The sequence below is a fragment of the Cervus elaphus genome, chromosome 30 (genome assembly GCF_910594005.1).
Source record: "Cervus elaphus chromosome 30, mCerEla1.1, whole genome shotgun sequence".
NCBI classification, from domain to species: Eukaryota; Metazoa; Chordata; class Mammalia; order Artiodactyla; family Cervidae; genus Cervus; species Cervus elaphus.
The window spans coordinates 35435073-35444674 of NC_057844.1; the positions used below are offsets into that span (position 1 = coordinate 35435073).

The following is a 9602-nucleotide window of genomic DNA, read 5'->3' on the forward strand; positions in this document are numbered from 1 at the left end:
ACAACATCCACTTCCTGCAGACTCTGGAGGCCTGAGTCTCCCTTTGCATGCAGTGCGGGTGGGACCCAGGGCACAGGGAGAGGCCGCTAACCAAGGGCAGCGCACCCCAGATGGTCCTCTGTGCTGCCCTATCTCAGTACACCAGGGAGACACATTCATTCAATGAATGTTTTCTCAAGACCCGCCACGTGCCAGGAGTTTGGCTGAGCACCCGTAACACAAAAATCAACAAAATATGGTCCCCATCTTCCTCAAAAGTTCAGGACACTGTAAAGCAATTATCCTTCAATTAAAAAATAAATACATTTAATAAAAAAATATTTTTTTTAAGTTCAGGACAAGGAAAACAAGTCTATTGAAACAAGTCTTCTGAGTGGAAGTTCTCATAAAGAGAAAGACAGTGAATAAGAAAGGAGCAGGAGGGAGGAGGGCGGGAGCGAGGGGGTATGTACCCATGCAATGCTCAGCTCCTAAGCACTCTGATAAGCCAACTACTTTAGCCCAAAGCTCTTCAAAGCAGAGAGAAAGCACACTTCTTTGCCTTAATCACTTCTAATATCAAACCACTACTGCCACCTTAATCTCTCCAGTTACCACACCACGTGAAGCGCTTCCTACAACCTCAGAGCTGAGTGCTCCAGACTGAGAGATGGCACCTCGGCAGGAACCTGTGGGTGGCACCCCAGTTCTGACCATATGTGAGGAGGGGGACAGTGGAGAGGGTCAAGGCCTACTGACCCCAAGTGCCATCCAGGGGCCTGGCCAGCAGAGTGAAAGGCATCTGCAGCAGAAATGTGGTCGTTCCACCCCATGTGCTCAGCACTGACCCTTTCCCACAGGCTAGCCAGACTCCCCAGCTGCCAACCCACAGCCTTGCCTGAAGGAGGACGCTGTCCCTCTCCATCCTTGTTGGGGAGTTCCCCCTTCCCAGGAGCGGCCCTCAACCAGCGTCGCAGAGGCATCACTTCCCCGCTCCAGCAGGGTCGCTCAGGGTCCAGGACTGCACTGGCCCCCAAAGCTCCCAGCAGGAATAAGGCTGGATGCCCCCAGGGGAACTTGCATGAGTACCTGCTTCCCTCCTGGGGCTCACCCCCTTCCTGAGTCTCCTAGCATCAGCTCCCAGGCAAGCTGCTCACCCTGGAACTCTTACCTCCAAATCCACCCTGGGACGGCACCCACCCACTGCAGCCCCCCTGCCCCGCCCCGCCCCCCGCCGCTCCAGATGGCTACCAGCTTGCTCACCACATTCTGCCATCATCCCCAAACAGGGTGGCGACCCCACCAACCACAGGGATGCTCACACCATCTCCAAGGCTGCTCCAGACACTCCTCAAGTCACTAGAACCCAGTAACTAGAGTCTAGGAAATCTTTGTTGATTTTATATTTCTAGCACATGGATGGAATACTGTTAAGGATCTTGGTGTGTGTTGATCATTCAATTTAGATAATATATCACTTATTTCCAAAATGTTTCTTAAGCACTTGAACTTTTCTCATATTCCAAGCCACAATGAGATATTCTAGACACATTATCTATTACAAATTATAACATTTAAAAAGTTATGGGACTTCCTGGGTGGTACAACAGATAAGAGTCCACTGTGAGTGCAAGGGACATAAGTTCTATCCCTAGTACGGGAATTCCACACTCCACAGAGCAACTAAACCCATGAATCACAACTACTGAAGCCTGTGCACCTAGAGCCTGTGCTCTGCAACAAGAGAAGCCACCGCAATGAGAAGCATGCACACTGCAACGAAGAGTAGCCTCCACTCACTGCAACAGAAAGCCCCACACGGCAAGGAAGACCTAGCGTAACCAAAAAAAAAATAAATTAAAATAAATTAATTAAAAGTTACAACATTCAGTTCAGTTCAGTCACTCAGTCGTTGTCTGACTCTTTGCGACCACATGAGTCACAGCACGCCAGGCCTCCCTGTCCATCACCAACTCCCAGAGTTTACTCAAACTCATGCCCATTGAGTCGGTGATGCCATCCAACCATCTCATCCTCTGTCATCCCCTTCTCCTCCTGCCCCCAATCCCTCCCAGCATCAGGGACTTTTCCAATGAGTCAACTCTTCACATGAGGTGGCCAAAGTATTGGAGTTTCAACTTCAGCATCAGTCCTTCCAATGAACACCCAGGACTGATCTCCTTTAGGATGAACTGGTTGAATCTCCTTGCAGTCCAAGGGACTCTCAAGAGTCTTCTCCAACACCATAGTTCAAAAGCATCAATTTTTCAGTGCTCAGCTTTCTTCACAGTCCAACTCTCACATCCATACATGACCACTGGAAAAACCATAACCTTGACTAGACGGACCTTTGTTGGCAAAGTAATGTCTCTGTTTTTTAATATGCTATCTAGGTTGGTCATAACTTTCCTTCCAAGGAGTAAGCATCTTTTAATTTCATGGCTGCATTCACCATCTGCAGTGATTTTGGAGCCCCCCAAAATAAAGTCTGACACTGTTTCCATCATTTCCCCATCTATCTGACATGAAGTGATGGGACTGGATGCCATGATCTTAGTTTTCTGAATGTTGAGCTTTAAGCCAACTTTTTCACTCTCCTCTTTCACTTTCATCAAGAGGCTTTTTAGTTCATCTTCACTTTCTGCCATAAGGGTGGTGTCATCTGCATATCTGAGGTTATTGACATTTCTTTCCGCAATCTTGATTCCAGCTTGTGCTTCTTCCAGCCCAGCCTTTCTCATGATGTACTCTGCATATTAAGTTAAATAAGCAGGGTGACAATATACAGCCTTGATGTACTCCTTTTCCTATTTGCAACCAGTCTGTTGTTCCGTGTCCAGTTCCAACTGTTGCTTCCTGATCTGCATACAGGTTTCTCAAGAGGCAGGTCAGGTGGTCTGGTATTCCCATCTCTTTCAGAATTTTCCACAGTTTATTGTGACCCACACAGTCAAAGGCTTTGGCGTAGTCAATAAAGCAGAAATAGATGTTTTTCTGGAACTCTCTTGCTTTTTCGATGATCCAGCGGATGTTGGCAATTTGATCTCTGGTTCCTCTGCCTTTTCTAAATCCAGCTTGAACATCTGGAAGTTCACGGTTCATGTATTGCTGAAGCCTGGCTTGGAGAATTTTGAACATTACTTTACTAGCGTGTGAGATGAGTGCAATTGTGTGGTAGTTTGAGCATTCTCTGGGATTGCCTTTCTTAGGGATTGGAATGAAAACTGACCTTTTCCAGTCCTGTGGCCATTGCTGAGTTTTCCAAATTTGCTGGCATACTGAGTGCAGCACTTTCACAGCATCATCTTTCAGGATGTGAAATATTACCTGAGGCTAATTTAATATTATAATCAACTATACTTCAATAAAAATTTAAAAGTTATGTGCAAATCATTTTCTTGTTAATAATTATAAGACAAGAATGCATTGATTTTGCATAAGAAATTAGATCAGCTTTATCCTTTTGTGGAATATACCTCTTTCAACTATAATATTCCTACATTTTCCCTTAAGAATCTAATGAAAATGATAAACAAAAAAATAACTATTTACATATGTATACAAATTTTTGCATGTAATATCTGGGTCTAAAGATTAGGTTCATTTGGGATCTCCAGATTAAGAATCCTTGCCTTATAATTAAGATATGCAATCATTTTAGAGTGAGGCAAATAACACGAGCTGTTTTTCATCATCACTGTGCTAATGAAATACACTGTACCAGACTCAGCCATAAACACAATTCGTCTATTCAGCTGTGTGGCTGCATGTGAGATTACAAATCAGCTCAGTAAATACTGATGGAGTGCCTGCTTTATGGCCCTGGGGGAGGCGACAGGCCCATTGCCATGTTCGTACTGAACAGCCCACACGCCCCATTGCTGGCAGCCAGGTCACATGCCACCTGCAGTCACTTCAGCAAGAAACGGCCTCCGTCTCAAGACACCCCACCCCTCCCAGACCCACACCCTTGGCACCAGCTGCTGCTTTGTGCCTCGCCGCTAGATTAAGACCATCTGATACCAGAGTGCACAATGGTATCTTGCATCCGATTTAATAAAACACTTGGTGAAGGAATGAACTAATTCACTGACTTGTGAGGAGAGCATGTGGAAAAACGGGCAAATGCTACTCTTTCCACAACTCAACCCAGCAACTCTTGACGTCATGCTCCTGTGCTTTGTCTGTCTTGCAAAATGCACACACGCAACAGGCTCCTTGCTGACACAAACTTAAAACATACATTCGAGCAGAGTGACCAGAGAAGAGTGGTTGTTTTACCAAGCAGCAGCGAGCATCAGGAGCCCTCCTACACTGTGCCAACCCCACGCCAACTGGCCCAGAAGCATGGGGAACAAGAAGCCATCCTGAGCACCCTGCCTCCACCTCCCTCCACACCTCCTGGGGGGCCTTGGCCTCCACTTTCCACCCTGGGAGCCTCCAGTTCCCTGTGAGTCGGGATAACCCTGAGATACCCCCGTTAAAGCAGCACACCCATGGCTGCACGTGGCTGTTGTTCTGGTTTATGGCCCAGCCTATGTGGCACCCCCTCCACGCACCAGCGCACCCTCCTTGAAGTCCTTAACCTCAGCACCACCCAGAGCGCCCTGCAAACATGATGCAGGAAGAGAGTCCTCTGACCAACTTACTGTGAGCCTTGGCGGTGCAGCAGGCAGCATGTTAGGGGCCAGGGTGCAAGGACGGTGGAAAGGATGGTGTGCAGGTTGGTGCTGCCCAGGAAGGGACAGGATGCAACAGGCTCCAGCAGGCGGGCGCAAGGTGGAAAGGCTGCTCCAAGCACTGCAGCTGAGACCACCAGCGCACAGGTGGGAAGGGAGGCAGATTTCTACTTGGTGGGCTTCTACAGCCGTTTCCTGTCTGGGGGGTGGGGGGTGTGCAGGGGTGGGGGGCAGAACCAGAGGTGAGAGGTGGGTGGGATGGGCAGGGGCTGAACTGGAATATCTCATGGCCAGGGAGGGGAATATTGTCATAAAGTTCAGGATTAAAGCTCTTACTCCAATCCTGAATGTATGCACTATGGCAGAAATCTCAAAGCCACCACGAGGACACGAGCTCCAGACAACAGCAGCAAGGGCTCTCTCCACAGGCGCTCCAGGGGACATGCAGGCAACATGGGTTTAGGGAAGTAGGGGGCCCCAGTCCCTGGTGAGAAGCCAGCTGGGGGAGGTCCCCATCCTGCAGGTGACTCCAACGCATAGACTGTGGTCTGGGTGCTGATATGTTAATACATTCCTCTTTTAAGTAGGATTTTTGCATTTTACAGGAGATGTTTTGGAGACCACGCCCAAACAGAAGTGCAGAGATCTCCTGGTCTAAATTTCAGACTCTGAGGTAGGTCTTTGAGGAGAGAGGCCTACTTCTCTGTCAGGGGCCTGCTTTCCTGGCAACTTCCAAGTCACACTCCATAGGTGGCCTAGTCCCTCCACCCACTCATGTGGACAAAGCCGGAGCTCCGCCGTCTCTCCTCCACTCTCTACATCCAAGGCCTGGATGGAGTTCAAGCTCACCCACTACCAAGTCCCCAAACCACTGCTGACTCTTGAGGTGCCGGCCATTTATAGAACCTCTGAAAAGCCAGAGTGAGGGCCAACTTCAGCAAAAGCTTGAGGTTTTCAGTCAAGTAATAGCCCACTGTTGTGAAGGTCGGCGCTGGCACAAGAACAGCCCCAGGGCCCATAAAGCTGCTTTTCCATAAAACCTACTCAGGCCTTGTAAACACTCTGTCCTCTGTGGATGTAAATGTTCTCAAGGTGTATTAATGAAACTGAATCACTTCCAGTTCGGCGAGTTATTAATAGCTGCTGACTGCTCCCCCCAGTTCTTAGATTCAAAGTCTCCCTTCGAAGGGGGTGGGTCAGGGAATTCTGTTTACCTGCATAGCAAGAGTTACTGCTTAACCAAGCCGTGCTCAGCATATGTGATAAGAGACCAGAAAGTAAGAAACGGTGTTTTTTCCCTTGGAAGTTAGCAATTAACTTATGAAAAGCACAGAGATGTGTTGGGCTGATTTGACAATGGTTTTAGAAGGTGGCATTCACCTTCCACTCACCCCATGTCAGCAACTTGTGACCTTGTAAATAGAAAGACCAAGGAAACCCAACTGAAATGATTTAGAGATGGGGTGGAATAAAGCACTTTAGCTCTTGGCCTGAGAGGTGTGGAAGCCATAACACACATGCAGTCGTTCCCTCCTGTGCCCCCAGGCCCAAGGAGGCTGTTCCCTGTCCTAAGGAACCTCGTGCTCCCTAGGCCAGGTGGTGAGGGCTGCTGGGACACGCCCCTGACCTGGGGCTGGCCCTGCCAGGAAAGGAAAGCTGAGAGGAAGGAAGACATTGTCCCCTGGGCATTCATCTTCATGACTTCCTCATACCAGAAATCTGAGGACCCAAGACAGGATATTCTTTTTTAAATTTACTTCTCAGGAAGTAAAAGGGAAAACTCTTTCCTGGCACATTTTTCTCTTACGCTGCCCTGGAGTCTGCATGCTCACTAGGTACTAGAATGTTGGCAAAGGGCACTGAGAAGGAAGGATCAGCACCTCTCAAGGATCAGCACCTCCACTCTCCTGGGCATCCACGAAGAGGTATGTTCTGAGAGATGAGGGCTACTGGCTGGTTTGCAGGTCTCCCCTGACCCACCTGCTCTGTTGACCCTTGGGGGCAGCCAGCTGTTTCTGGCAGAAGGCACCACAGGCCTGACTCTACTTCAAATATTCATGCATACTTCTCCTTCCTCCCATGTTTACAACTGCTTTTTAAATTTGGCTGTGTTATCGCAGAGAGTTGTGAGCTCTTTAAGTGTCACCACAAGCATTTGATTCGTGCTCTTCACTTAAACTCCTGCATTTTAATATCTAATGTATCCATTGAGAAAACGGCTTTGTCAACCTGCTTACAGCCACTCTGTTGCAGCAGTTGTACTTCTCTGTTGATCTAGGTGTGTTTTTTGTTTACACTTTAAAAAAAAAAAGACATTTTGAAATGGTGTTTTACGAGCACGGTGTTGAGTCTGGGAAAGTCCCACAGTTTAACGAAGAATATTATCAATGTGCCATGGATAAAAATCAAGGGCAAACAAAGGTCCAGGTGAAAAGGTAATTGAAACATATTACCCGATGATGCTTATCCGACGGAGGACGTTGCCAGGAATCCGTTTCCTGGGTCCTTCTCCTCCAGACGCTTCCTTCACGTCTCACTCTCCTCCTCCTTCTTCCCTCCTGTGGGCCCGGAGGAGAAACCAGGATGTTTGGGGAAAATAAGAAAGACATTGTGGCATCTGTCTTAAAGGGCAGTCAAGCCATCATCTCAGAGGAGACCCATCTTCTCAGGGCTGGTGGCTTTCTGCTCGACCTTCGGCTTGAGGGTGGCCACTCACTTCGCGCACTAACACACCAGGTAGAAGCGAATCTCCAAGGGCGGTGCCGGGTTCACACCTCAAACCAGTCAGACACTCAACAGCAGGTCAAGGGAACATCCAAAGGCTCCTCCTCAACTGTCACTGCGCCGAGGGGCCGTGTGAAGTCGCGCACATGCACCACAGCCCCGGCCTCCATGGAAGCGAGGCCTTCCGGGGCACAGAGCGAGCCGCATCCCGTGCTGCCCACCCGCGCGCGAGGCCGTGGCCCTCCTGAAGGGAGACGGGAGCGGGGGCAGCACCGGCGTCCCACAGGCAGCCCCGGGAGCGGACAGACTGGGCGCGAGGCCCCCATGCTCCAGGCGGAACCCAGTGCGGACAGTCCTCTGTGGACAGCCATCTGCCGTCGCCCATCCAATCTTCGCGCCTCACCTCACATTAATATGTCTCCTCTTCCGATTCTGGTACCAGGCCTGCCGCCATGGACGCGCCCAGATGCACGTGCGCGCGCGCGCGCATGCGCACACACCTGGTCCTTCAGGCCACCTCCCTGAAGTGCCCGAGCCTTCACCTGCGGCACCTGGGGCGCCTCCAGGACTTGCATCCCCGCACCCGCCCCTCCCACCCGCAGACCTGGCCTGTCCTCAGGCCACAGGTGAGGCCCGGCCCACGCTCTTCTACTAAATGGATCGTTCCTGCCGTTGTCTCTGGTTTGTTTTCTGTGCTCCAAGTCCCTGAATTGCGCGCACACCTGCCATCTCAGACAGGCCCCCGCGGGGATGGGTGCTGGAGAGCAGCCCGACGCTTAGGAGACACCGAGAAGCACCAGACCACTCACATAGAGCCTGGCTCATCCTCACTGATTTTGTGTTTGCTTTCTGATTGCATTTTACAGATGAAGGGATCATTGCCCAGAAAGGACAGTTTGCCCCAATCACACAGCTAACAGGGCTGGTGACAAGGTTTGGATTCACATCTGCCAGACTCCAGATTCTACGCTCTTTCATTTAGCTGAAGTCTCCCGGAGATCAAGACATAGCCCAGGAGAAGGAAGCAGTCCAGGGAAACGTAGGACAGGAAGAATATTAGGTGAAGGGTAACGGCCACACTGAGCATCAAGGCTGTCCCTCTGGCTGGATCTGCAAAGAGTGAGCATCGTGGTTGGTCTCATGTTAACACCTCCTACCTGAACAGCCCATGGCTTTTCTGCTCCAGGACCTTGGCACCTGATCCCATGGCTCAGCATTGGATCACCCCAGATCCAGTGAGGTGGGGAAAAGCCCAAAGCCTCTACAGATTCACAGAGTGTGAGGAGTGAGCCTCTATGACTCATGTCAGTGCCTGACCAGAAAGGGGGCTCCAGGTAACTTAAAACCCTCCTCTTTGACAGGATCTAGATGAAGGTCTCACTGGTCCTGCCGTCTCACTTCTGCAAGGACTCTTGGTGGCTAGAATCCAGCCCCACATCCAAAAGTCTGAACTAAAATAGTTAGATTTTTCACAGAGTTGATTGGTTCCACCCTAAAGCTGCCTGCTATTCTCTAGTTCTAATACCTGAACCAGAGTAATAAATAACTGCTTATATGACAACAGTAAAGAAAAGGATCTGGAGTTAGAAACATGAGTGGTTTTTATTTTTTTCAAGGATGTTATCCTCGTAATTAAACAACTTGTTAACAATTAGTTTCTTTCAAACAACACCCTCTTCTATTTAATGTTTTATCACATTTATTTTTCTACGATTACATATTTGGACACAAGGACTTCCCTGACACAAGAAAAACCATGTATATTGTCAGGGTCCATTTTACTTAAAAAAAAAACCACAGTTGTTTCACTTACATTTTGATAACTATAATTCTGGTTCTTCGGTGCTGGAGGACAACAAAAATTTACAGATTCCCCTGAATACTTCTAAATTTAAAATGAACTCTGCCCTCCACATACAAACATAACTTGGCATCTCTTTGTAATCCTCCTCTTCCTACCCTGAACCCCATCTCTGTTGGACACCAATCTCTGCAAACCTGTCCAGAGCAGGATGCTGACAGATCAGATATGACACTTCACAGACTCCCGTTTTTCTCATAATCCCACTCAACCAAAGAGAGACAGAAAGAAAGGTAGAAGGCACTGAAGAAAGACTCTATTAATTTTACAGCCTTTCAATTAAACTCTTACCTCTGCCACTTCGAAGTCCTCATCTGACCATCTGGGAGAGGACACCAAAACATAACCCTAAGACTAAC

At 48.9% G+C, this 9602-nt stretch overlaps 1 long non-coding RNA gene across 1 annotated transcript; it reads left to right on the plus strand.

The window, feature by feature from the left end:
- The first annotated feature begins 4686 nt into the window (after positions 1-4686).
- LOC122686503 lies at positions 4687-8920 on the plus strand. The gene is made up of 3 exons (XR_006338799.1): positions 4687-4805; positions 5264-5331; positions 8249-8920. It is a non-coding gene; the product is annotated as an uncharacterized LOC122686503 (long non-coding RNA).
- The last annotated feature ends 682 nt before the right edge of the window (positions 8921-9602 follow it).